This window comes from Coregonus clupeaformis, chromosome 20, assembly GCF_020615455.1.
Source record: "Coregonus clupeaformis isolate EN_2021a chromosome 20, ASM2061545v1, whole genome shotgun sequence".
Classification (NCBI taxonomy): domain Eukaryota; kingdom Metazoa; phylum Chordata; class Actinopteri; order Salmoniformes; family Salmonidae; genus Coregonus; species Coregonus clupeaformis.
In genome coordinates this window covers 65,418,554-65,444,400 of record NC_059211.1, presented here as the reverse complement: position 1 = coordinate 65,444,400, position 25,847 = coordinate 65,418,554, and the positions used below count along the sequence as shown (strand labels likewise).

The window sequence follows — 25,847 nt, the reverse complement described above, 5'->3', positions numbered from 1 at the left end:
GGAAGTCTCGAGGTTTTGCTCGCCTGAGGTAGAGTATCTTTTGATAAGCTGTAGACCACACTATTTACCAAGAGAGTTTTCATCTATATTTTTCATAGCTGTCTATTTACCACCACAAACCAATGCTGGCATTAAGATTGCACTGAATGAGCTGTATAAGGCCATTAATCAACAGGAAAACGCTCATCCAGATGCAGCGCTCCTAGTGGCCGGGGACTTTAATGCAGGGAAACTTAAATTCTACCTAATTTCTACCAGCATGTTAAATGTGCAACCAGAGGGGAAAAAAACTCTAGACCACCTTTACTCCACACACAGAGACGCATACAAAGCTCTCCCTCGCCCTCCATTTGGCAAATCTGACCATAACTCTATCCTCCTGATTCCTGCTTATAAGCAAAAACTAAAGCAGGAAGCACCAGTGACTCGGTTAATAAAAAAGTGGTCAGATGACGCAGATGCTAAGCTACAGGACTGTTTTGCTAGCACAGACTGGAACATGTTCCGGGATTCTTCAGACAGCATTGAGGAGTACACCACATCAGTCACTGGCTTCATCAATAAGTGCATCAATGATGTCGTCCCCACAGTGACCGTACATACATACCACAACCAGAAGCCATGGATTACAGGAAACATCCGCAATGAGCTAAAGGGTAGAGCTGCCGCTTTCAAGGAACGGGACTCTAACCCGGACGCTTATAAGAAATCCCGCTATGCCCTCCGACGAACCATCAAACAGGCTAAGAGTCAATACAGGACTAAGATTGAATCTTACTACAATGGCTCTGACGCTCGTCGGATGTGGCAGGGCTTGAAAACTATTACAGACTACAAAGGGAAGCACAGCCGCGAGCTGCCCAGTGACACAAGCCTACCAGACGAGCTAAACCACTTCTATGCTCGCTTCGAGGCAAGCAACACTGAAGCATGCATGAGAGCACCAGCTGTTCCGGATGACTATGTGATCACGCTCTCCGTAGCCGATGTGAGTAAGACTTTTAAGCAAGTCAACATTCACAAGGCCGCAGGGCCAGGCGGATTACCAGGACGTGTACTCCGAGCATGTGCTGACCAACAGTGAAGTGTCTTCACTGACATTTTCAACATGCCCCTGACTGAGTCTGTAATACCAACATGTTTCAAGCAGACCACCATAGTCCCCATGCCCAAGGACTCTAAGATAACCTGCCTAAATGACTACCGACCCGTAGCACTGACGTCTGTAGCCATGAAGTGCTTTGAAAGCCTGGTCATGGCTCACATCAACAGCATTATCCCAGAAACCCTAGACCCACTCCAATTTGCATACCGCCCCAACAGATCCACAGATGATGCAATCTCTATTGCACTCCACACTGCCCTTTCCCACCTGGACAAGAGGAACACCTACGTGAGAATGCTATTCATTGACTACAGCTCAGCATTCAACACCATAGTGCCCTCTAAGCTCATCACTAAGCTAAGGATCCTGGGACTAAACACCTCCCTCTGCAACTGGATCCTGGACTTCCTGACGGGCCGCCCCCAGGTGGTAAGGGTAGGTAACAACACATCTGCCACACTGATCCTCAACACGGGGGCCCCTCAGGGGTGCGTGCTCAGTCCCCTCCTGTACTCTCTGTTCACCCATGACTGCATGGCCAGGCACGACTCCAACACCATCATTAAGTTTGCCGACGACACAACAGTGGTAGGCCTGATCACCGACAACGATGAGACAGCCTATAGGGAGGAGGTCAGAGACCTGGCCGTGTGGTGCCAGGACAACAACCTCTCCCTCAGCGTGACCAAGACAAAGGAGATGATTGTGGACTACAGGAAAAAAAAAAGGACTGAGCACGCCCCCATTCTCATCGACAGGGCTGTAGTGGAACAGGTTGAGAGCTTCAAGTTCCTTGGTGTCCACATCACCAACGAACTATCATGGTCCAAACACACCAAGACAGTCGTGAAGAGGGCACGACAAAGCCTATTCCCCTTCAGGAGACTGAAAAGATTTGGCATGGGTCCTCAGATCCTGAAAAAATTCTACAGCTGCACCATCGAGAGCATCCTGACTGGTTGCATCACCGCCTGGTATGGCAACTGCTTGGCCTCCGACCGCAAGGCACTACAGAGAGTAGTGCGTACGGCCCAGTACATCACTGGGGCCAAGCTTCCTGCCATCCAGGACCTCTATACCAGGCGGTGTCAGAGGAAAGCCCTCAGAATTGTCAAAGACTCCAGTCACCCTAGTCATAGACTGTTCTCCCTGCTACCGCACGGCAAGCGGTACCGAAGTGCCAAGTCTAGGTCCAAAAGACTTCTCAACAGCTTCTACCCCCAAGCCATAAGACTCCTGAACAGCAAATCATGGCTACCCGGACTATTTGCACTGCCCCCCCACCCCATCATTTTTACGCTGCTGCTACTCTGTTAATTATTTATGCATAGTCACTTTAACTCTACCCACATGTACATATTACTTCAACTATCTCAACTAGCCGGTTGCCCCCGCACTTTGACTCTGCACCGGTACCCCCCTGTATATATAGCCTCCCTACTGTTATTTTATTTTACTTCTGCTCTTTTTTTCTCAACACTTTTTTTGTTGTTGTTTTATTTTTACTGTTTTTGTTAAAAATAAATGCACTGTTGGTTAAGGGCTGTAAGTAAGCATTTCACTGTAATGTCTGCACCTGTTGTATTCGGCGCATGTGACCAATACATTTGATTTGATTTGATTTGAGAAGTCCCCGCCCCACTGTCAGAAGGACAACGGTAGTAATAGCAACGGGTAACCTCTAAACCAGTTTTACTCATTATTGGTCCTGGGGACACCGAGGGGTGCACATTTTTTATTTCTACCCTAGCACTACACACCTGATTCCACTAATCAACTCATCACCAAACCTTTATTAGTGGGATCAGGTGTGTAGTGCTGAGGCTAAAACTAAATGATCACCCCTTTGGGTCCCCAGGACCAGGATTAAGAAACACTGCTCTAGACATAGATTGAGACAGTACATCTGCATTCTAAGCTGCCCAGCATCCAGATACCAGGTTATACACTTTTTAAACATTTAGTTACGTTACAGCCTTATTCTAAAATTGATTAAATTGTTTTTAATCCTCATCATGCTACACGCAATACCCCATAATGACAAAGACAAAAAAATAAAGGATATATCACATTTACATAAATAACCAACAAAAATGGGTAGTCAAAGGTAGGCGTTTACATAAGTATTCAGACCCTTTACTCAGTACTTTGTTGAAGCACCTTTGGCAGCAATTACAGCCTCAAGTATTCTTTGGTATGACGCTACAAGCTTGGCACACCTGTATTGGAGGAGTTTCTCACATTCTTCTCTGCAGATCCTCTCAAGCTCTGTCTGGTTGGATGGGGAGCATCGCTGCACAGCTATTTTCAGGTCTCTCCAGAGATGTTTGATCGGGTTGAAGTCCAGGATCTGGCTGGGCCACTCAAGGACATTCAGAGACTTGTCCCGAAGCCACTCCTGCGTTGTCTTGGCTGTGTGCTTAGGGTCATTGTCCTGTTGGAAGGTGAACCTTCGACCCAGTCTGAGGTCCTGAGTGCTCTGGAGGAGGTTTTCATCAAGGATATCTCTGTACTTTGCTCTGTTCACCTTTCCCTCGATCCTGACTAGTCTCCCAGTCCCTGCCGCTGAAAAACATCCCCACAGCATGATGCAGCCACCACCATGCTTCACCGTAAACATGGTACCAGGTTTCCTCCAGACATGACGCTTGGCATTCAGGCCAAAGAATTCAATCTTGGTTTTCTCAGACCAGAGAATCTTGTTTCTCATGGTCTGAGAGTCCTTTAGGTGCCTTTTGGCAAACTCCAAGCGGGCTGTCATGTGCCTTTTACTGATTAGGGGCTTCCGTCTGGCCACTCTACCACAAAGGCCTGATTGGTGGAGTGCTTACAGAGATCGTTGTTCTTCTGGAAGGGTCTCCCATCTCCACAGAGGAACTCTGGAGCACTGTCAGAGTGACCATTGGGTTCTTGGTCACCTCCCTGACCAAGGCCCTCCTCCCCCGACTGCTCATATTGGCCAGGCGGCCAGCTCTAGGAAGAGTCTTGGTGGATCCAAACTTCTTCCGTTTAAGAATGATGGAGGCCACTGTGTTCTTGGGGACCTTCAATGGTGCAGAAATGTTTTGGTACCCTTCCCCAGATCTGTGCCTCGACACAATCCTGTCTCGGAGCTCTACGGACAATTCCTTCGGCCTCATGGTTTGGTTTTTGTCTGACATGCACTGTCAACTGTGGGACGTTATGTAGACAGGTATGTGCCTTTCCAAATAATGTCCAATCAATTGAATGTACAACAGGTGGACTCCAATGAAGTTGTAGAAACATCTCAAGGATGCTCAATGGAAACAGGATGCACCTGAGCTCAATTTTGTGTCTCATAGCAAAGGGTCTGCATGCTTATGTAAATAATGTATTTCTGTTTTTTATTTTAATAAATTTGCACAAAATTCAAAAAAACTGTTTTTGCTTTGTCATTATGGGGTATTGTGTGTAGATTCAGGCTTTGGTAAGTTGAATCTTGGTTTGCAGTGTTGGGGTTCAGGGTTTGGTAAGTTGAATCTTGGTTTGCAGTGTTGGGGTTCAGGGTTTGGTAAGTTGAATCTTGGTTTGCAGTGTTGGGGTTCAGGGTTTGGTAGACAGCATCATCGTTTTTGATATGAACCATGGTGTCTGTAGCAGGGTCATTCTCATAGTCCTGGTTCCCCTGAAAAGTTACAACAACATTAGGCCATAATCGGTACCATCAGACAGTGGTGTTATGTCCATAGTCCTTATTTGGGGAAATATGAACGTGCTTTATTCTGTAGTCATGTTGTATAAATACATTTGATGAATTGTTACAGGTGATGATCTGAATGGTTAGGTTAAATCTGTTAATCTATTAGCTCAGCAGACACCCCGATGACCAACCACCCCGTCCTAACCTTTAACCCCTCACCTCCTCACTGTTTCCTGGGTGGGTGTTTGGTCTGCTAGAGGTCTGTAACATAAAAACATTTGGAAAAAGGGAAGGGGTCTGAACACTTTCCGAATGCACTGTATGTATATAGCTTCCTGTTTTAGAGCTGTTAAGCTGTTTTATCACTTCCAGTCCTGGGCCAGATCTTGTGTTTATAGGGAGTCATTTGTGTTCCTGTTTGGCTCAGTTGGTAGAGCAGGGTTTTTGCAACGCCGGGATTGTGGGTTTGATTCCAGCTTGGGCCACCCAGCTAATAAATGTACCCACGCATGACTGGAAGTTGCTTTGGGATAAAAATGTCTGCTAAATGGAATATATATTGTATTACTTAATGTTATCATCTGACAAGATAGTTTGTTATACATTGGGGAAAAAAGTATTTAGTCAGCCACCAATTGTGCAAGTTCTCCCACTTAAAAAGATGAGAGAGGCCTGTAATTTTCATCATAGGTAAACGTCAACTATGACAGAAAAAATGAGAAAAAAAAACAGAAAATCACATTGTAGGATTTTTAATGAATTTATTTGCAAATTATGGTGGAAAATAAGTATTTGGTCAATAACAAAAGTTTCTCAATACTTTGTTATATACCCTTTGTTGGCAATGACACAGGTCAAACGTTTTCTGTAAGTCTTCACAAGGTTTTCACACACTGTTGCTGGTATTTTGGCCCATTCCTCCATGGAGATCTCCTCTAGAGCAGTGATGTTTTGGGGCTGTTGATGGGCAACACAGACTTTCAACTCCCTCCAAAGATTTTCTATGGGGTTCAGATCTGGAGACTGGCTAGGCCACTCCAGGACCTTGAAATGCTTCTTACGAAGCCACTCCTTCGTTGCCCGGGCGGTGTGTTTGGGATCATTGTCATGCTGAAAGACCCAGCCACGTTTCATCTTCAATGCCCTTGCTGATGGAAGGAGGTTTTCACTCAAAATCTCACGATACATGGCCCCATTCATTCTTTCCTTTACACGGATCAGTCGTCCTGGTCCCTTTGCAGAAAAACAGCCCCAAAGCATGATGTTTCCACCCCCATGCTTCACAGTAGGTATGGTGTTCTTTGGATGCAACTCAGCATTCTTTGTCCTCCAAACACGACGAGTTGAGTTTTTACCAAAAAGTTATATTTTGGATTCATCTGACCATATGACATTCTCCCAATCCTCTTCTGGATCATCCAAATTCACTCTAGCAAACTTCAGACGGGCCTGGACATGTACTGGCTTAAGCAGGGGGACACATCTGGCACTGCAGGATTTGAGTCCCTGGCGGCGTAGTGTGTTACTGATGGTAGGCTTTGTTACTTTGGTCCCAGCTCTCTGCAGGTCATTCACTAGGTCCCCCCGTGTGGTTCTGGGATTTTTGCTCACCGTTCTTGTGATCATTTGGACCCCACGGGGTGAGATCGAGGGATATTATCAGTGGTCTTGTATGTCTTCCATTTCCTAATAATTGCTCCCACAGTTGATTTCTTCAAACCAAGCTGCTTACCTATTGCAGATTCAGTCTTCCCAGCCTGGTGCAGGTCTACAATTTTGTTTCTGGTGTCCTTTGACAGCTCTTTGGTCTTGGCCATAGTGGAGTTTGGAGTGTGGCTTTTTGAGGTTGTGGACAGGTGTCTTTTATACTGATAACAAGTTCAAAGAGGTGCCATTAATACAGGTAACAAGTGGAGGACAGAGGAGCCTCTTAAAGAAGAAATGACAGGTCTGTGAGAGCCAGAAATCTTGCTTGTTTGTAGGTGACCAAATACTTATTTTCCACCATAATTTGAAAATAAATTCATGAAAAATCCTACAATGTGATTTTCTTGATTCTTTTTTCTCAATTTGTCTGTCATAGTTGACGTGTACCTATGATGAAAATTACAGGCCTCTCTCATCTTTTTAAGTGGGAGAACTTGCACAATTGGTGGCTGACTAAATACTTTTTTTCCCCCACTGTACATGATGTTTTCACCTCAGTGATATCCAGGTCTCCTGCACCACCATCCGCACCACCAACCTCACCCACCTCTTCATCCACCCCAGAGTTTGTAGTGATCATGGTGTCTGTGTGTCTAACTGTGTTGGTGTTAACTGTCATCCTGTTCACAGTCTACAGATGGAAATGTAACAAGGTGCAAGGTATGTTTCAGACACACACGCACACACGCCCACACGCACACAAAACATTACAAGTGTGTACTCTATTTAAGATGTTGTGTGTTCCACAGGGCTGGTCTCCTCCAGCAGACAGACCTCTAGCAGAACAAACACCCACCCAGGAAACAGTGAGGAGGTGAGGGGTTAAAGGTTAGGACGGGGTGGTTGGTCATCGGGGTGTCTGCTGAGCTAACAGATTAACAGATTTAACCTAACCATTCAGATCATCACCTGTAACAATTCATCAAATGTATTTATACAACATGAATACAGAATAAAGCACGTTCATATTTCCCCAAATAAGGACTATGGACATAACACCACTGTCTAATGGTACCGATCATGGCCTAATGTTGTTGTAACTTTTCAGGGGAACCAGGACTATGAGAATGACCCTGCTACAGACACCATGGTTCATATCAAAAATGATGATGCTGTCTACCAAACCCTGAACCCCAACACTGCAAACCAAGATTCAATTTACCAAAGCCTGAACCCCAACACTGCAACAACCCAAGATTCAACTAACCAAACCATGAACCAGAAGACTGCAAACCAAGATTCAATTTACCAAAACCTGGAACTGCAAACAAATATTGGATTTAGGGACTAATTTGAGGCTTTTGAAGTGGAAGTGTTTCTATTGCCTCCCATAGGCAGACTTTGTTTTCCCCTGCGCCCGTGAACACCCCAGCCAAAAAAGACAAAGTCTGCCTATGTTGCCTCCTGCTGTAATATAGGCTTCAATGTTGGTACTTTTTACCATCCAAAATCACCAGTGAACATGTATATGAAAACTCAGCAAAATGACATTGCCACGAGCAGCACCACAGATATTGCGATGGGCGACATGCAAGACTTCTGTCACGATCGTCATAGAAGTGAGTGGACCAAGGCGCAGCGTGTGATACGAACATGACTTTATTTAATTAAAGTCCACAACAAAACAACAAACAAAAACCGATACGTGAAGTCCACAGTAACACTGACTGAACACAGAACAAAAACCCACCAACACAAGGTGAACACAGACAGTTTAAATATGGCTCCCAATCAGAGATAACGAGCCAACAGCTGACACTTGTTACCTCTGATTGGGAGTCACTCGACCAAACAAGGAAATACAACCAAAATGACAACCCAACCAAACAGAACACAACAAAACGAACACACCCTGGCTCAAAATACAAAGTCCCGGAGCCAGAGCGTGACAGTACCCCCCCCTAAAGGCGCGGACTGCGACCGCGCCTCAAAAACCCCAAACAGGGGAGGGCTGGGTGGGTGTTGCTCCTCGGAGGCGGCTCCGGCTCCGGGCTTGACCACCACCCTTCTTCAATCCCCCCGTAGCGCCCCCGGTCCGATCTGACCCAGCTGGCTGGAACTGGACTGACGACGCGCACCCCTGGCTTGGCGCGTGAGGCAGGAACGGACCGGACCTGGCTGACGATACGCACCCTAGGCTTGGTGCGTGGAACCGGAACGGGCCTCACCAGGCTGACGACTCGCATCCCTGGCTTGGTGCGAGTAGCAGGAATGGGCTGGACCAGGCTGACGACTCGCACCCTTGGCTTGGTGCGAGTAGCAGGAACGAGCTGGACCAGGCTGACGACTCGCACCCCTGGCCTGGTGCGAGTAGCAGGAACGGGCTGGACCAAGCTGACGACTCGCACCCCTGGCTTGGTGCGAGTAGCAGGAACAGGCTGGACCAGGCTGACGACTCGCACCCTTGGCTTGGTGCGAGTAGCAGGAACGGGCTGGACCAGGCCGACGACTCAGCACCCTGGCTTGGTGCGAGTAGCAGGAACGGGCTGGACCAGGCTGACGACTCGCACCCCTGGCTTGGTGCGAGTGGCAGGAACAGGCCGGACCGGCTGGCGACGCGCACCGTAAACTTGGTGCGGGAGGCAGGAACAGGCCGGGTCGGGCTGGCGACGCGCACCGTAGGTTTGGTGCGAGTGGCAGGAACAGGCCGGGTCGGGCTGGCGACGCGCACCGTAAACTTGGTGCGGGTGGCAGGAACAGGCCGGACCGGGCTGGTGACGCACACCGTAGGCTTGCTGCGTGGAGCAGGGACAGGCCGGGCTGGGCTGACGACGCACCCCGTAGGCTTGGTGCGTGGAGCAGGAACAGGCCGGGCTGGGCTGGTGACGCACACCCTAGGCTTGGTGCGTGGAGCAGGAACAGGCCGGGCTGGGCTGGCGACGCACACCCTAGGCTTGGTGCGTGGAGCAGGAACAGGCCGGGCTGGGCTGGCGACGCGCACCGTAGGCTTGGTGCGTGGAGCAGGAACAGGCCGGGCTGGGCTGGCGACGCACACCGTAGGCTTAGTGCGTGGAGCAGGGACAGGCCTCACCGGACTGTGGAGACGGATAGGAGACCTGGAGTGAAGAGCGGCCACAACCCGTCCTGGCTGAATGCCTACCCTCACACACTCTGTGTGAGGCATCCGCACTGGACGTACAGGGCTGTGTACCCGTACCGACATGACAGCACGTGATACTGGAGCAGGATATCCGGGACCGCGGAGAGGCATTGGAGACCACGAGCGTTGAGCCGGCACACTCCGTCCTGGCTGCATACTCCCCTTCGCACGACACGTGCGGGGTGCTCGCACAGGACGTACAGGACTGTGCCGGACCACTCGTGGCACAGTACGCTGCTCCGCATACCGCGGAACCTGCCCCGTCCCATGCTGCCATGCCTGAGTACGGGAAGTTGGTTCCGCTCTCCATCCAGGCCTCGCCAACCTGCCTTCTGGCCCCCACAACCCGGTGGCCTCCTCTCCAAATCGCCCTGTGGCAGCCTCCTGCTGCCCAGCCGCCCATGCCATGTGCCCCCCCAAAAAAAATGTTTGGGGTTGCCTCTCGTCCGTCCGACGATGGCCCTGCTGACGCCGTTGCTCCTCTCTCGCCAGGGCCTTTTTTGATCCTACCCCAAGGTCCCCTGCCCCCGAGCATGTCCTCCCAGGACCACGATTTGCCCACCTGGGCCATCGCCAACCTCTCCATCTCCTTACCCGGCGCTTCCTCCCATGTCCAGTCTCCTTGCTCCTGGACACGCTGCTTGGTCCTTTTGTGTTGGTGGGTTTTTCTGTCACGATCGTCATAGAAGTGAGTGGACCAAGGCGCAGCGTGTGATACGAACATGACTTTATTTGATTAAAGTCCACAACAAAACAACAAACAAAAACCGATACGTGAAGTCCACAGTAACACTGACTGAACACGGAACAAAAACCCACCAACACAAGGTGAACACAGACAGTTTAAATATGGCTCCCAATCAGAGATAACGAGCCAACAGCTGACACTCGTTACCTCTGATTGGGAGTCACTCGACCAAACAAGGAAATACAACCAAAATGACAACCCAACCAAACAGAACACAACAAAACGAACACACCCTGGCTCAAAATACAAAGTCCCGGAGCCAGAGCGTGACAACTTCGCTCTCACACAGGTACATGAGCATGTGCACAGGTTCGCTTCATCCTGTCACAGCGTGGTAGGTCTGTGACCAAAACATCCGAGAAGTCTACCCTCGCGTTTCAACGTTCTTAGTTGTTGCGGAAAATGACCCACTATGCTGTTTACTTTATGCATCTACTTCATATCGCTGAGTCTACTTAAGATACTCACTTACTAGATGCTAGCAAGTACACTGTAAAAAGAATCCTGTTGTTTTTACGGAAACGTACTGCAACCAAACACATTACTTAAAAAAAGTACAGTATGTTATTGTAAATTCCAAAGAAACTCAGGTTTAACAGTACATTACAAACCAAAGTTTCTGTTGCATTTACAATAATATACTGTAGTTTTTTTTACAGTAACTTAAAGGTAACTGGCCTATTTTTTTTACAGTGTAGTTTGAAGTCTTTTCTCCCAACTGTGATATCAGACAATCTAATGAATTCATTAATAATCGACTTATGGACCAGAATGGGAGACTTCTGGACCAGACTGGGAGACTTCTGGACTAGACTGGGAGACTTCTGGACCAGACTGGGAGACTTCTGGACCAGACTGGGAGACTTCTGGACTAGACTGGGAGATTTCTGGACCAGACTGGGAGACTTCTGGACCAGACTGGGAGATTTCTGGACCAGACTGGGAGACTTCTGGACCAGACTGGGAGACTTCTGGACTAGACTGGGAGACTTATGGACCAGACTGGGAGACTTCTGGACTAGACTGGGAGACTTCTGGACCAGACTGGGAGACTTCTGGACCAGACTGGGAGACTTCTGGACTAGACTGGGAGACTTCTGGACCAGACTGGGAGACTTCTGGACTAGACTGGGAGACTTCTGGACAGGGGCGGTGTGTTCAATAGGGCGATATGGGCGACGCACTGCCAAACGGGAAAAGGAAGGGATTTTTTTTCTAATCAATTATATCACGGTAACAGTAGTTATCAGTGTTGTAATCTAGACGCCTGATCTGCCACAGTGCCACTAAATGTCCAATCAGGGTAAAGTCGTGCTTCAAATGGCCCCCCCCACTTTTGGGGCGATTTCAGTCAGGTTGAAAATCGCCCAGAAGTCTGTCATAGACTCCCATGTAAAATCTATTTTTTTCAAATTTCAGAGCTTTCAATACAATCTCTATGGGTGTCTGAGGGCTTGCACTTACGCGCTTTCGTCATACGTAACGTAACCATGAATGAACGTAACTAAGAAAAAACCGGGTAGCAGCCTCAATCAATTCACTACTATCAAAATGGCTAGGCTTCAGTCCAACTCGATTGTGTATTTGAAAGAAGTTCCTTTTTGTCGCGAACAAATGAAGATAAATTGGCAACGAAACAATTAGGACCTCCCAGACCAAATTTAATAATTCAACAGGTTTCTACTAAAGGGGGGGAAGTCCTACACCCGAGGATTTTCCAAAAAAATGGTACGAACGAAAAAATAACATTGGCACTCAACTGGATGAGGGATACAGGCTAGCTGTCCGCCGCCACAACGATGAGGTTAGTGTTGATAATCACAAGTTTACTGGAGAACTGAGACCAAGTAGAGACTTTGGACAGGGTGGATATGGTTATATTGCGATATTGTCAATACAGTATATCGTAAAGTATCACTATGTAACTCGATTTCTTTCACCCCAATCCCTCAAATTAACGGTAAATAACTGAATTGTTTGCCCCACATTTAGCTAAGATGATTAGCTAGCCAGCTAAAATGTTTCATTTAGTTAGCAGTCGCATCTACAATAGTTTACTGTCAATAACATGTCTCCAAAAATGACGTGGGTGTCTCCAATTGTGTTGACATTTTACAATTGCGATGCGCATCCATGAGTATCCACTTTCTGTAGCTCAGCTGGTAGAGCACGGCGCTTGTAACGCCAAGGTAGTGGGTTCGATCCCCGGGACCACCCATACACAAAAATGTATGCACGCATGACTGTAAGTCGCTTTGGATAAAAGCGTCTGCTAAATGGCATATTATTATTATTATTATTATTATTATTATTCCAGCCTTGTGTAGGTCTCCAATCTTGTCCCTGACATCCTTGGAGAGCTCTTTGGTCTTGGCCATGGTGGAGAGTTTGGAATCTGATTGATTGATTGCTTCTGTGGACAGGTGTCTTTTATACAGGTAACAAGCTGAGATTAGGAGCACTCCCTGAGATCAGTCAATAAATGATTCTGGTATTGTCACGGTTTACTAAGCCAGAACCCAGAAGCAGACCAGGACAAGGTAAGTGGTGTCAAAAGGTGAGTGTTTATTTACTGAACCAAGGGTGAAGGGAAATAATCCAGGGAACAGAGCGGCGGCGTGGAGGAGTTGTAGAGGGTCCAGTGGTTGATCCGATGATGGCTCGGCAGCCGCCGACCATCAGGCAGAGGTTGGGTAGAGGTTCCGGACGAGTGACTGTGGGGAGAACAAAAACGGAGGTAAGTACCAGGCAGGTCAACAGGGTGCAACAAAACAACAAAACTAACTCTAGTACTGAGGCTGATACGCCGGCAAAACATACTGTTCATGGCTAACGATCCGGCAGGAACTGGATGTTGGGCCAGACCCTAAGAAGGGTGATGATTAGGCCCAGGTGTGCCGATTGCTGATGGGAAGCAGGTGCGAAACAAGCGCGCTCCCGGAGCGTTCCCGAACCCTCGGGAAACAGGAGCTACGACCAGAAACACTCGTCACCAGACAGGACCCGACTCAGACCGCCGGGATCGTTACAGTACCCCCTCCGACGAACGCCACCGGGCGGACTCCCGGAGCGCCAGGATGGAGGCGGTAGAAGTCCCTGATGAGATCCGGATCTAGGACCTGTCGCCGCGGAATCCAACTCCTCTCCTCAGGACCATACCCCTCCCAGTCCACGAGATACTGGAAACCCCGCCCCGCCGTCGGGAATCCATGATGCGCCGCACCGTGTAGGCAGGACCACCTCCGATCATCCGAGGAGGAGGAGGAGGAGGCGGAGGAGGCAACAGAGGACTGAGGAGGACAGGCTTGAGGCAGGAGACATGAAAGGTGGGATGGACTCTGAGCGTCCTCGGTAGTTTGAGTCGAACTGCCACTGGATTGATCACCTTCTCCACCACAAACGGACCAATGAACTTCGGTAACAACTTCCTAGACTCAGTCCGTAACGGAAGATCCCGTGTGGCCAACCAAACCCTATCTCCGATGGTATAGGTGGGAGCGGGGATCCGGCGACGATTCGCCTGGAGCTGATACCGGTCCGAACCTCTAAGGAGTGCCTTTCTGGCCCGATGCCAGGTCCGGTGGCAACGACGAATGTGGGCCTGAACAGAAGGCACTGAGAGCTCCTTCTCCTGAGAAGGGAACAGGGGAGGTTGGTAGCCATACAGGCACTGGAAGGGAGACATCCCAGTGGCAGATGTAGGGAGAGTATTGTGGGCATACTCAACCCAAGGCAACTGAGAGGCCCAGGAGGTGGGGTTGGAAGAGACCAGACAGCGTAGCGTGGATTCCATCTTCTGGTTGGCTCTCTCCGCCTGACCATTGGATTGGGGGTGAAAACCAGATGTGAGACTGACTGTAGCTCCAATGGCCGAACAGAAGGACTTCCAGACAGCAGAGGTAAACTGAGGGCCACGGTCGGAAACGATATCACTGGGCAAACCGTGGACCCTGAAAAACCTCCCTAACCAGGATCTCGGACGTCTCCGAGGCAGAGGGAAGCTTGGCAATCGGCACAAAGTGGGCGAACTTGCTGAATCTGTCCACGATAGTCAGAACGACCGTGTTCCCCTCAGAAGCGGGCAACCCCGTGACGAAGTCCAGGGCCAGATGCGACCATGGACGCCGGGGAATAGGAAGGGGGTGAAGTAGTCCAGAGCTGGGCCGATTGGTACTCTTATTCTGCGCACACACTGGACAGGCAGCAACAAAACCCCGAGTATCCTCGGCCATGGCAGGCCACCAAAAACGTCTGCGAAGAAACGCCATAGTCCGAGCCACGCCAGGGTGACAAGCCATCTTACTGGCGTGGGACCACTTGAGAACAGCAGGACGAACCGACTCAGGCACAAACAACCGACCGGGTGGACCGTTACCGGGACCGGGCTGAGTCCGAAGGGCCGCCAGCACCTCCTCCTCAATCCTCCACATGACTGCTCCCACGACGCAGTTCCGGGGGAGAATAGTCTCGGTCTTGGACCCACTCTCCTCCGTCTTGGAGAACATCCGGGACAAGGCGTCCGCCTTGCCGTTCTTAGACCCAGGTCGGAACGTCAGGACAAACTTGAATCGTCCGAAAAACAACGCCCACCTGGCCTGACGGGAGTTGAGACGTTTCGCCGATTGCACGTAAGCAAGATTCTTGTGGTCAGTCCAGACAATAAACGGTTGCTCCGCCCTCCAACCAGTGGCGCCACTCCTCCAAGGCAAGTTTCACCGCGAGAAGCTCCCGGTTACCCACATCGTAATTCCTCTCCGCAGGTGAAAGGCGACGAGAGTAGTAGGCGCAGGGATGGAGTTTACTGTCCGTGGAGCATCGCTGCGACAGGATGGCGCCAACTCCCACATCAGACGCGTCCACTTCAACAACGAACTGACGGGCCGTGTCCGGTTGAGAGAGAATCGGTGCGTTGGTGAATCGCCTCTTCAAATCCAGAAACGCTCGATCCGCCTCCGGATTCCACTTGAAGGTCCTGATGCTGGAAGTCAAGGCAGTTAATGGAGCGGCCACACGGCTGTAATCCCGGATGAATCTGCGGTAGAAATTCGCAAACCCCAAAAAATCTCTGGAGCTGCAATCTCGTACCGGGCTGGACCCATTCCAGAACCGCTCTAACCTTCTCCTGGTCCATCCTAATCTCTCCCCTGGAGATGATGTACCCGAGAAAGGATGTTGTGTGGGCGTGAAACTCGCACTTCTCGGCCTTCACGAACAGGCGATTCTCCAACAATCGCTGCAGAACCTGCCGGACATGCTGGACGTGGTCGGTAGGTTCCTTCGAGAAGATCAGAATGTCATCCAGGTAAACAAACACGAAGAGACCGATCATATCTCTCAGGACGTCGTTCACCATACTCTGGAATACCGCTGGAGCATTGGTCAGTCCAAACGGCATCACCTGATACTCGAAGTGCCCCATCGGTGTATTGAAACCCGTCAACCACTCGTCCCCCTCTCTGATCCGGACCAGGTGATACGCATTGCGTAGGTCTAACTTGGTGAACACCGTAGCACCCTGTAAGGAGTCGAAGGCAGAACTCATCAAGGGCAGGGGATACTTGTTCTTGACCGTGATGTCATTCAACCCCCGATAGTCAATACATGGTCGAAGAGAGCCATCCTTCTTACCCACAAAGAAGAATCCTGCCCCCAGGGGGTGATGACGAGGGACGAACGAGACCAGCAGCTAGGGACTCCTTGATGTAGGTCTCCAACGCCTCACGTTCAGGTCGGGAGATACTGTATAACCTTCCCTTGGGGTAGACAGCTCCAGGGACCAGGTTGATGGCACAATCATATGGTCGGGTGGGGAGGGGAGTGACAGAGCCTTCTGCTTACTGAAAACCTCCCCCAAATCGTGATATGTCTCGGGAACCAGGGACAAATCTGGAGGTTTAGCCTCAATCACCTGACTGGGAACCGAATGGGGGCAGGCAGTCTTGAGACAGTTAGCATGACAATCCAGGCTCCAACTCGTTACCTTGCCCGTCACCCAATCGAACGTGGGATTGTGTTCCTTCAGCCAGGGGTATCCAAGGACCAGAGGAACATGGGAAGACGGCAGAATGAAAAATGAAATCATCTCAGAATGATTCCCTGACAACCGCATCTTAACCGGTTCAGTCCTCATCGTGATACGTGCCAGACTACTGCCGTTCAGAGTGGTCGCTTCAATGGCTTCCGGCAATTGCTCCTTGGAAAGCCCCAGCTGTTCCACCAACTCGGCATCAAGAAAGCTTCCATCGGCACCTGAATCGATAAAAGCGTTAAGCGCTAAGCTCTGATTCCTGTTCACAAGGGTAGCCGGGAAGCGGGGTCTGACAGAGGTACTGAGAGGTTGAAACTGGCTCGCTAAAAGTCCTCCCAACTTTAGCGAGCCGGGCAGTTTGACGACCGCCGGGAACAAGTGGAGATGTAATGTCCCGAGCTACCACAGTAGAGGCAGCAGTTGGTCTTACGTCTATGTTGACGCTCCTCCTTGGTTAACCCGTGCCGCCCCACTTGCATGGGTTCCGAATCGGGAGAGAGGACCTCTCCACTAATCCACTGTGGTGGAGAATGATCGATGTGTTCTGGTCCACCACCCGACCCGACTGGGAACTGAGAAACTGATCGATGGGACGGACCCCATTGCTTCTCCCTCCTTCGCTCTCGGACTCGATTATCCACCCGAATGGACAAGGCTACCAAGCTGTCCAGGTCACTAGGCTCCGGATAGGAGATCAACTCATCCTTGAGCTGCTCCGACAGACCCTGGTAAAAGGCCGCTTGCAGAGACTCCTCGTTCCACCCACTCTCCACAGCCAACGTCTTGAACTCAATCACGAAGTCGGCCACGCTGCGAGTTCCTTGGCGAAGCGAAAACAGGCGCCTAGCTGCGTCCCTCCCTCGGACGGAATGGTCGAAGAGCTTCCTCATCTCGGTCGTGAACCCCTGGTATGAAGCCATGCAGGGATCCTGTCGTTCCCAAACGGCTGAAGCCCACTCCAGCGCACGACCACGCAGCAACTCAATCACAAAGGCTATCCTAGCCTTGTCTGTGGCATAAGAGTAGGGCTGTAGATCGAACACTAGTCCACACTGCATAAGGAAGGAACGGCATCTTCCCAGCTCCCCTCATATTTATCCGGCGTCGGAACCTTGGGCTCACGGATGGCCACAGCTTCAGAAGCGGCAGGCGAGATGGATGAAACCGGTAGTGGATCCTCCACCGGCCACTTGCGTTGGTTCTGGACCTCCGTCAGACCGGTAGAAAGGTTCCGAACTGACAACGCGATCTCCTGTAGTACCGTGCTATGATGACCCAACATCTTCTCCTGCTGGGTAATAGCATGGCGAACAGAGTCCAGGTCCGCTGGGTTCATTACTGGCCGGATCGTTCTGTCACGGTTTACTAAGCCAGAACCCAGAAGCAGACCAGGACAAGGTAAGTGGTGTCAAAAGGTGAGTGTTTATTTACTGAACCAAGGGTGAAGGGAAATAATCCAGGGAACAGAGCGGCGGCGTGGAGGAGTTGTAGAGGGTCCAGTGGTTGATCCGATGATGGCTCGGCAGCCGCCGACCATCAGGCAGAGGTTGGGTAGAGGTTCCGGACGAGTGACTGTGGGGAGAACAAAAACGGAGGTAAGTACCAGGCAGGTCAACAGGGTGCAACAAAACAACAAAAACTAACTCTAGTACTGAGGCTGATACGCCGGCAAAACATACTGTTCATGGCTAACGATCCGGCAGGAACTGGATGTTGGGCCAGACCCTAAGAAGGGTGATGATTAGGCCCAGGTGTGCCGATTGCTGATGGGAAGCAGGTGCGGAAACAAGCGCGCTCCCCGGAGCGTTCCCGAACCCTCGGGAAACAGGAGCTACGACCAGAAACACTCGTCACCAGACAGGACCCGACTCAGACCGCCGGGATCGTTACAGGTATTGACTTATATGCTGCCCCTGTCTTCATGTTGTTGCTGGACATATCTTTTTTAAAATGTGTGTAGGTCACCTAAATCATCAGAAAAATTGCCCCTCCTGAGAATTTTTTCAGGAGCCGCCACTGCTTCTGGACTAGACTGGGAGACTTCTTTTGGTTATTCACTTCTCTATCATGTAACTTTATTTTACATTAGTATAAAATATATAAGAAATAAATATGTATATAAATATTCTGTATATAATGTGTTGTGCCCAACATGTAAGTGACATTGACATTATGAAATACTGTATTTCTGGCCTATGTTGAAAGTTTGACTTTTTTGTAAAATAGAAAAAATCTTCATGTTGACATAAATGTTGTTCTGATATCAAGTTGAAAATAAATGTGGAACAACCGGCTATTTCTTAGGATGTTTGTATTTCTTGATACAACATAGACAGTACTTTAGTGCTGAAATAGAAGTGGACATTTTACTTGACCCGCCCATTCTTCCCTCTCAGAATCATCTATGGTGTTCTCTTGTGGTTTTAAACTGAACAGACAGTTTGTAAATGTTTCATAACGCGACCACAGACTTGCAGCATGAGATCCGTTCAGAAAACACGCAGGACACGTGGGCTATTTCAAGGAAATGGTGAGTGTGTCTCAACCTATATAATTGAACACCCAGTTACTGAATTGGTCATCATCACCATCTGCATCATCTTCATCACTTTCAAAGAAGACAAACAGAAGACAAATAAAAACAACTATTTACATTTTAATATTTTATACTGAAGTTATACTGTCTCTGACTGAGACTTCCACTGGTATTACTGGGAGAAGAGTTATACTGTCTCTGGCTGACACCTCTACTAGTATTACTGGGAGAAGATATGTACTGTCTCTTTCTGACTGAGACTTATACTAGTATTACTGGGAGAAGAGTTATACTGTCTCTGGTATTACTGGGAGAATAGTTATACTGTCTCTGGTATTACTGGGAGAAGAGTTATACTGTCTCTGGTATTACTGGGAGAAGAGTTATACTGTCTCTGGTATTACTGGGAGAAGAGTAATACTGTCTCTGGTATTACTGGGAGAAGATATTGTCACACTCTGGCTCTGGGACTTTTTATGTTGAGTCAGGGTGTGTTCGTTTCGTTGTGTTCTGTTTGGTTGGGGTGTCTATGTGGTTGTTCTTCCTTGTTTGTAGTGAGTGACTCCCAATCAGAGGTAATGAGTGTCAGCTGTCGGCTCGTTATCTCTGATTGGGAGCCATATTTAAACTGTGTGTTTTCACCTTGTGTTTGTGGGTTTTTGTTCGATGTTCAGTCATTGTCACTGAGGACTTCACGATCGTGTTTTGTTTTGTATTCTCGTGTGTTTCACTATTAAAGTAATTATGTTCGCTACCAACGCTGCGCTTTGGTCCACTCACTTCATAGACGATCGTGACAGATATATACTGTCTCTGGCTGACACCTCTACTAGTATTACTGGGAGAAGATATATACTGTCTCTTTCTGACTGAGACTTATACTAGTATTACTGGGAGAAGAGTTATACTGTCTCTGGTATTACTGGGAGAAGAGTTATACCGTCTCTGGTATTACTGGGAGAAGAGTTATACTGTCTCTGGTATTACTGGGAGAAGAGTTATACTGTCTCTGGTATTACTGGGAGAAGAGTAATACTGTCTCTGGTATTACTGGGAGAAGAGTTATACTGTCTCTGGTATTACTGGGAGAAGAGTTATACTGTCTCTGGTATTACTGGGAGAAGAGTTATACTGTCTCTGGTATTACTGGGAGAAGAGTTATACTGTCTCTGGTATTACTGGGAGAAGAGTTATACTGTCTCTGACTGAGACTTCAAGTGATAATCACCCAGTTGATTATTATTATTGTTATTATTATTATTATTGTTACCCTGTACTATTATATTGTGTTTTTTGGTGTAATATAAATCTGTTTATGTTGACCAAATTCAACACTCTCTCATGGTCGTCACTAGTTAATAAACATTGCATAAAATATATTGACTTTTTCTACATTTTGTTACGTTAGCCTTCTTCTAAAATGAAAAAAAATATATATATATATTCCTCATCAATCTACACACAATACCCCATAATGACAAAGCAAGAACAGGTTTTTAGAAATTTTTGCTAATGTATTAAAAACAAAAAAAACAAAATACCTTATTTACATAAGAATTCAGACCCTTTGATATGAGACTCGAAATTAAGCTCAGGTGCATCCTGTTTCCATTGACCATCCTTGAGAAGTTTCTACAACTTGATTAGAGTCCACCTGTGGTAAAATCAATTGATTGGACATGATTTGGAAAGGCACAGACCTGTCTATATAAGGTCGCACAGTTGACCGTGCATGTCAGAGCAAAAACCAAGCTTGTCCGTAGAGATCCGAGACAGGATTGTGTCGGGGCACAGCTCAGGGGAAGGGTACCAAAACATTTCTGCAGCATTGAAGGTCCCCAAGAACACAGTGGCCTCCATCATTCTTAAATGGAAGAAGTTTGGAACCACCAAGACTCTTCCTAGAGCTGGCCGCCCGGCCAAACTGAGCAATCGGGGGAGAAGGGCCTTGGTCAGGGATGTGACCAAGAACCCAATGGTCACTCTGACAGCGCTCCAGAGTTCCTCTGTGGAGACGGGAGACCCTTCGGGAAGAACAACCATTCCTCCACCAATCAGGCCTTTATGGTAGAGTGGCCAGACGGAAGCCACTCCCCAGTACTTTCTGTGTTCTAGAGAGAGAGAGAGAGAGAGAGAGAGAGAGAGAGAGAGAGAGAGAGAGAGAGAGAGAGAGAGAGAGAGAGAGAGAGAGAGAGAGAGAGAGAGAGAGAGAGAGAGAGAGAGAGAGAGAGAGAGAGAGAGAGAGAGAGAGAGAGAGAGAGAGAGAGAGAGAGAGAGAGAGAGAGAGAGAGAGAGAGAGAGAGAGTTAGTTGGGGAAGAGCAGCATGGAGAAAGTCTTCATCACCATGGTTACCCTTCTGTTAGGTGAGTTCACTCAGTTGTATTACAGTTTTATGACATACTGTAGGTACTCTAGTGTGTGTTTTATGTATTCTTACAAATAGTTTGTAACAGTACATTTAGAAAGATGAAGTGTTGGGGTGAAAGGTTTTAATATGAACTGGACTATTTCTCATGTTTTCATGTGACAGCTCTGTGTCCAGCTGAGTCAGAGGGTTTGGCAGTGACTGGACTTGTAGGAGGACAGGTGGAAATCAAATGCTCACATAGATTCACACAGAAAAACATAAAAGACTTCTGCAAGGACACCTGCACTGGTTCAGATATTCTGGTTTTATTAAAGTTTTAATGTATTTAAAACCTCAGCTCTGACAACCAGACCCCATGTCCTCTTCACACCACCAGCATTCACATCTAGAGAGATTGAGGGAAACTACCACTCTACAGGTTAATACTCAACCATCCACCTACCTCTGAACTTGTATGGGTGGTCCTCTGTAGCTCAGCTGGTAGAGCACGGCGCTTGTAACGCCAAGGTAGTGGGTTCGATCCCCGGGACCACCCATACACAAAAAAAAAAAATTTATGCACACATGACTGTAAGGCGCTTTGGATAAAAGCGTCTGCAAAATGGCATATTATTATTATTATAACTTATCACACTCTCTCTCTCTCTCTCTCTCTCTCTCTCTCTGTTCTCTCTCAATTCAATTCAAAGGGCTTTATTAGCATGGGAAACATATGTTTACGTTGCCATAGCAAGTGAAATAGATAATAAACAAAAGCGAAATAAACAATCAACAGTAAACATTACACTCACGAAAGTTCCAAAGGAACAGAGACATTTCAAATGTCATATTATGTATATTTATAAAATGGGTGGGTCTAATCCTGAATGCTGATTGGTTAAAACCTCATTCCAGCCGGTGTCTATTCCACAAGTTACCACTGGCTAAATCTATGACGTTAAAATGCCTATTTACTCTGTTCCATCTGACTGCACAATCCACTGTCTCATCAGCCCAGCCGGCAATTTATAAACTTGATCTCCACTATAAAAGCATCTAGAGATTATCTCACATTTCTTTTAAACTAACATTTGTTTTCAACAGCAGAGATTTGTATAAACATTGCTGTCTGTGTCTCCGACATTTGCAACATTGTTTCAACATTCAAATTCGATCTCCAGCTGTCCTATAGTAATGAAGGGTTTCGGGACAAGACAGACAGGCACTGAGCATTTCTCAGCCAGTCGAAATCATGAATCAGCTGGCATCATTTTTATGGATATATACAAAGAAATGTCAATTGAAAAAGGAGCAGCTAATTTGCAGTGTTTCCAGCTTCGGTACGAAGTGAATGTGTGTTACATGAATCATGTGTTAGCTATTTTGTTGGCTAGCATTCTATGCCATGCGAAATAGTGCCTCATTAGCACATTGTTATGGATGTATCCAAATAAATGTCACTAGAAAACTGCTTAAACACATGCAAATGCCCTACTGTTGTTATTCTGGCTGCACTGTTAGCTGTAGTTGTCTAGCTAGCAAGCAAAGGATAAAAACGTTGCCAGCCAGTATGGAAATGGAACATTTAGAACAAAAAGACTGAATGACTGGGTCACGTTTCTGGCAACCGAACCGATAGAACGAACGACCAGCCGGCTTGGGAAGCAACCCTAGAGTTGTGTCGGGAGTGTTGTCTTGTGGACGGATGAAACACTATGAATAAATTAATAAAAATAATGTTTTTAATGAAAATATGTCAATCGTTATTTGAATATGCTGGTAAAGTCACACCCTGACCTGTTTCACCTGTCTTGTGCTTGTCTCCACCCCCCAACAGGTGTCTCCCATTTTCCCCATTATCCCCTGTGTATTTATACCTGTGATTTCTGTTTGTCTGTTGCCAGTTCGTCTTGTTCCGTCAAGTCCTACCAGCGTGTTCCCGTGTTTCCTGTGCTCTAATTTTTGTTTTTCCTAGTGTTCCCAGTTCTGACCTTTCTGCCTGTCCTGACCCTGATCCTGCCTGCCGTTGTCACGATCATTGAGAGACGGGTTAGACCAAGGTGCAGCGTGAAAAGCGTACATGTTTATTTAACTCAATAAACATAAACAAAACAAGAAACAACGTAACGTGAAGTCCTCAGGCTATACACATACAAGCCTAACACGGAACAAGATCCCACAACTAAGGTAGGCAAACAGGCTACTTAAGTATGATCCCCAATCAGAGACAACGAGCGACAGCTGTCTCTGATTGGGAATCACACCCGGCCAAACATAGACACACAACCTAGAACTGCAACATAGAAAATATAACATAGAAACTCACGCCCTGACCAGACCAACTAAAGACAACAGGCCTCTCGCGGCCAGGGCGTGACAGCCGTCCTGTACCTGCCTGACTCTGATTTGGATTACGACCCTTTGCCTGCCTTGACCTACCTGTTGCCTGCCCCTTGTACTGTAATAAACTCTGAGACTCGTACTATCCGCCTCCTGTGTCTGCATCTGGGTCTTAGCCTGAGCCGTGATAGGTAACCCCTTGCATAAAAGTGATAGTGCCCTGGAAGCCGGTGTTTGGAAGCTATATTGGCAATAAAAACACCCATGCCAATATATCCTCCAAACACCAGCTTCTTGGGCATTATCACTTAAATACAGTGTTGTAACGATGTGCAAATGGTTAAAGTACAAAAGGATATATAAATAAACATAAATATGGGTTCTATTTACAATGGTGTTTGTTCTTCACTGGTTGCCCTTTTCTTGTGGCACCAGGTCACAAATCGTGTTGCTGTGATGGCACACTGTGGTATTTCACCTTATAGATATGAGAGTTTGTCAACATTTCATTTGTTTTCTAAGTCTTTGTGGGTTTGTGTAATCTGAGGGAAATATGTGTCTCTAATATGGTCATACATTTAGCAGGAGGTTAGGAAGTGCATCTCAGTTTCCACCTCATTTTGTGGGCAGTGTGCACATAGCCTGTCTTCTCTTGAGAGCCAGGTCTGCCTATGGAGTCCTCTCTCGATAGCAAGGCTACAGTGGTTCCTCGTTTAAAAGTTGCGTCATAAATCAGTATAGCGTGTAGTCCTAATTCTGCTTTGCACGCATTATTTGGTGTTTTACGTTGTACATGGAGGATGTTTTTGCAGGATTCTGCATGCAGAGTCTCAATGTGTTGTTTGTCCCATTTTGTGAATTCTTGGTTGGTGAGCGGACCCCAGACCTCACAACCATAAAGGGCAATGGGTTTTATAACTGATTTAAGTTTATTTAGACAGGATTTGTTGTTCCTTTTGATGGCATAGAAGGCCCTTTTTCCTCTCAGATAGTTCACAGCTTTGTGGAAGTTACCTGTGGTGCTGATGTTTAGGTCGAGGTAGGTATAGTTTTTTGTGTGCTCTAGGGCAACGGTGTCTAAATAGAATTTGTATTTGTGGTCCCGGACCTTTTTTGGAACACCATTATCTTTGTCTTACTGAGACTCACTGCTGAGACCAAGGTCGGACAATGTGCAGAGCTGTCATCAAGGCAAAGGGTGGCTATTTGAAGAATCTGAAATATAACACATATTCTGATTTGTTTAACACTTTTTTGGTTACTACATGATTCCATATGTGTTATTTCATAGTTTTGATGTCTTCACTATTATTCTACAATGTAAAAAATTGTAAAAAATAAAGAAAAACCCTTGAATGAGTAGGTGTGTCCAAACTTTTGACTGGTAGTGTATATGTACAGTGCCTTGCAAAAGTATTCATCCCCCTTGGCGTTTTTCCTATTTTGTTGCATTACAACCTGTAATTTAAAATGATTTTTATTTGGATTTCATGTAATGGACATACACAAAATAGTCAAAATTGGTGAAGTGAAATTAAAAAAATAACTTGTTTCAATAAATTCAAATAAATAAATAACGGAAAAGTGGTGCGTGCATATGTATTCACCTCCTTTGCTATGAAGCCCCTAAATAAGATCTGGTGCAACCAATTACCTTCAGAAGTCACATAATTAGTTAAATAAAGTACATCTCTGTGCAATCTAAGTGTCACATGATCTGTCACATGATCTCAGTATATATAGATCTGTACTGAAAGGTCCCAGAGTGTGCAACACCACTAAGCAAGGGGCACCACCAAGCAAGCGGCACCATGAAGACTAAGGAGTTCTCCAAACAGGTCAGGGACAAAGTTGTGGAGAAGTACAGATCAGGGTTGGGTTATAAAAAAATATCAGAAACTTTGAACATTCCACGAAGCACCATTAAATACATGATTAAAAAATGAATGAATATGGCACCACAACAAACCTACCAAGAGAGGGCCACCCACCAAAACTCACGGACCAGGCAAGGAAGGCATTAATCAGATAGGCAACAAAGAGACCAAAGATAACCCTGAAGGAGCTGCAAAGCTCCACAGCGGAGATTGGAGTATCTGTCCATAGGACCACTTTAAGCCGTACACTCCACAGAGCTGGGTTTTACAGAAGGGTGGCCAGAAAAACACGTTTGGTGTTCGCCAAAAGCCATGTGGGAGACTCCCCAAACATATGAAAGAAGGTACTCTGGTCAGATGAGACTAAAATTGAGCTTTTTGGTCATCAAGGAAAACG

At 47.3% G+C, this 25,847-nt stretch overlaps 1 long non-coding RNA gene across 1 annotated transcript; it reads left to right on the top strand.

The window, feature by feature from the left end:
* Positions 1-6,900: 6,900 nt before the first annotated feature.
* On the top strand, positions 6,901-7,576 carry LOC123481457. The gene is made up of 3 exons (XR_006657135.1): positions 6,901-7,133; positions 7,223-7,287; positions 7,522-7,576. It is a non-coding gene; the product is annotated as an uncharacterized LOC123481457 (long non-coding RNA).
* Positions 7,577-25,847: the final 18,271 nt, after the last annotated feature.